We start from the raw sequence: 3,476 nt of genomic DNA on the forward strand, positions 1-3,476 counted from the left end.
GCCCAAAGGCCATCTATCGTTGGATAGATGGGCTCAAAGGCCATCTATCGTTGGATAGATGGGCTCAAAGGCCATACGAGTATATCATTGTCTTTTAAAAATATTCTTCAGTCAATAACTTTAACCTTTTGTGACATTGAATAATGTTTTAATGAATAGAAGTAGAAAATTCTAATAATTCTTTATATGTAGTTACATGTACATGTACAACCGCAAATTATCGATATTATAAATATCAAACCAAATGCTTAGTTATCGTAGTATAAATACATATCTGATCGCATTCGTGTTTGGTCAGTTCATTTGTAAATTTTATTGAAACCAGATCAACTTTTCACTTTTTCTTTAAGCCGAACCAAAAGATATTAGTTGAGCAAATAATGGAAGTTTTCAAGTTACAGTTTTTTATATTTCTAATTTTGATTATTCTATTGGGACAATTCGATGTTTACCAAGCTCCAGGAGATGCCGGACCCAGACCCAATAGTAATTGTGGCAAATTTACTTGCGGCTAAGGTATGTCGTAGAAAGTTAATCACTCTATTTTGGGTTTTAAGAAATATGTTCCTTTGTTTTTTTTTTAAGCTATACTGATATCCTGATGCACCACCACCTTTCGGCAAAGTTTAATTTATGTTATAACGGCATCAATAAATAATTTAAAAAGAGATCAGACATTGGAATATAATTAATGTTTAGGCTTAAAAAAAATCTTCTGCTGTTGACATTCTAGAGATTTTTAATTGTGCCAGATTCGGAATATCTCTATAAGCAGATCCAAAATTTCAGTGGAAGATAACCACCACTACCACCACCATGACCTTAATCTTTAGATGAAACCAATAAAAAATCAAGTTTATTTATTTTTTCATATTTTTTATTTTTGTTGTATAAACATTGTTGTTGTATAAATTCTATTTCCTTTTCAATTTATTTGCAGTCATTTTAGTACAAGTTCTCCTCTGCCAGCAGAAAGCAACGCCAATGCAAAATACAGTGGCATCATTTTAAGTACATATTCTCCAGGTGTCAAACTGGATGTTGATTTCCAAATTTATTTTGGTTTATGGCCAGCCACATATCTGCTTCTACATGACCATCGATTACAATTTCGTCTAGTTCTGATTATCATTTGACTTGAATACTGAACTTGTAGGCTAAGTATAATGCCGCACATGAGTAGCACGATTATATTGAATATCTTCATGTTTGTTGTGTTCGTTGGGTGGAAAGTAAACTGGTAATAATAACTGGTGGATTCGATGGACAACGAAGACGCTTGAGGGAATTTCCCTCAAATATTATGGGAACTACCGCATGTAATTGTGCCAATATTGAGGAGAAGAAAATATTGTGATTTTTATCTTTGAGTTAGGTTTAGTGACATGAACTGAGTCAAGCTCACATACCAACATTCATACTTATGCATGTACATATGCTTAAGGGGGTTTGTCCATTCTACAATGTTGTGATGTGCCACAGTCTTTTCAGGTGACATCATCGTAAATTTCCCCCATACCTTAAGAGTGTGGATGTTGGGAATGAGGAAAAATTTTAATCGTTCTAGGTGACATAGAATTTAAAGACTTTTGTGCGATTTACACTGCTATCTTCTGCAATTTGTTAGTTTAGTTCTCGATCAACGGAATCTCAAATCTCGAAAGACGGCAATATCTTCTCAAATATTCCCCCGGCAACTAAATGTATGGTGATTTAAATTTTTATCTTAGGTTATGTTCACGAACACCAATTTTTCCCTTTTCTATATTGGAGTATACCCTCGATATTAGTAGACTGACAGGAATCCTTACAGGTCACCTAGGTCTAAAAGCGCATCTGCACAAAATAGGTTGTGCAGAAAACAGTGAATGCAGAGCATGCGGAGAGGACGACGAAACGTTGGAACATTACCTCTGCCATTGTCAAGCCTTCACAAATCTGAGAACCCAGTTACTAGGGAATGACATTATACCAGGACTCGACCAAATTAGGACAATCGAGTTCAAAAAGATCAGAGACTATGTAAATAGGACAGAGATCCTAGACTAAGTCAAAAAAAAGATAATCCTCCATAACCCAAAAAATTAGAGCGCACAACAGGCCTACTTATGGCTTAAGTGTATGTCCACATGGGCATGTGGTGATCTAGGATCACCCCTCTTATCAACCTAACCTAACCATACCCTCGAATAATATAGAAAAGAACCCATCTGTGAAGATTATGTTTTGAACAAAGATCGGGCCAAACTTTTTATACCCTCCACAATAAAATATTATTTAGTTTTGTTTCCTGACCACAATTTTAGTTGAAGATATTTTGTGACCGCGCATTACCCGAATGCTTAAATATCGTCAGAAAATGTATCAAAAATGTCTTCAGTCGGGCGGCCCATTTATATGGTGGACCTATTTTGACTTTTTTTCGTGGATATGTTATGTGAACACGTCAACAAATGTAGCTAAACTACGGAAACCTCCCTAAATGTTAAATAACAATGTACAACAAAATTGAACTTTTTTCAAATTACAAGAAACCCCGCACAGATTATGAAAGTGAACCGAAAAAAAGCAGATATGTGTATCGGCGTTTTGGAAGTTTACGTCGGGAAGTAACCTAAATAGGCGTGGCAAGTTCCGCCCATTTCTACAGGTTTTAAAATATTCGACATCAGATTTCTTGGAATCCTTGCATTATAGGTATAAAGTGTCTTTGGCAATATTACTGACAACAATGCGGGGTATCTTTTTATAAAAAAAATTAACCCTCATGCGAGTCACTAAACGTGCCTTTTTGGCCCCTTTTTTAAAAACGTTTAAAAACTCGTTTTAAAAGCTCCTGCTCTGATAAAATTGACTGAATTAACCCTTGAAATCGAAGTAACTAGCCATACCCTTACAAAATTTGTTATGATAATTCATGATACACACATCTATGTCAGTTTCTAGGGTTAATTCTGCCAAGGAGTAGCTGCCATCATTATAGTATTTAGGACCATGGATGTTAGGACTCATATGTTAGATATGTTCACTGGACAAGAGCCGTAGACTATCAATATTTTCTCTACATATATGTATTCACCATAGATATTTCAAAAACAGTTTATTATGCAAAAAACATCAATAAAATATATTTTGTGAACGCAGATAACGAAAATGTGAATAAAAACGGTAGAATATGGTCCTAAATCATATATAAAAGGCGAAAGCTTCTGGAGATTTTAAATATTATAGCTACAAATTTCTTTTGTTCAGAGACTCATAATGAAATTTAATTTGAAACATTTCTTCTTTTGACACAAACCCCAAAATGTGAAGTATTTTAGGAGATTTTGACTGAGTATGGAATGAATTTCAATTAAGAGTCTAAAAGTTTAACAAATAATTTCTACCTATAATATGTATCTAATTTTGTAACGTCATTTTCTTAACAAAGTATTTTACTTAGGTATCTAGTTCTGGGACTTACAGTGACATTT

At 34.2% G+C, this 3,476-nt stretch overlaps 1 long non-coding RNA gene across 1 annotated transcript; it reads left to right on the forward strand.

Moving 5' to 3' along the window:
• Nucleotides 1-292: 292 nt before the first annotated feature.
• On the forward strand, nucleotides 293-670 carry LOC141402241 (uncharacterized). Its single transcript, XR_012412571.1, has 2 exons — nucleotides 293-516; nucleotides 586-670. It is a non-coding gene; the product is annotated as an uncharacterized lncRNA (long non-coding RNA).
• The last annotated feature ends 2,806 nt before the right edge of the window (nucleotides 671-3,476 follow it).

This window comes from Musca autumnalis, unplaced genomic scaffold (assembly GCF_047663935.1).
Source record: "Musca autumnalis isolate F117 unplaced genomic scaffold, ASM4766393v1 scaffold_4, whole genome shotgun sequence".
Classification (NCBI taxonomy): Eukaryota; Metazoa; Arthropoda; class Insecta; order Diptera; family Muscidae; genus Musca; species Musca autumnalis.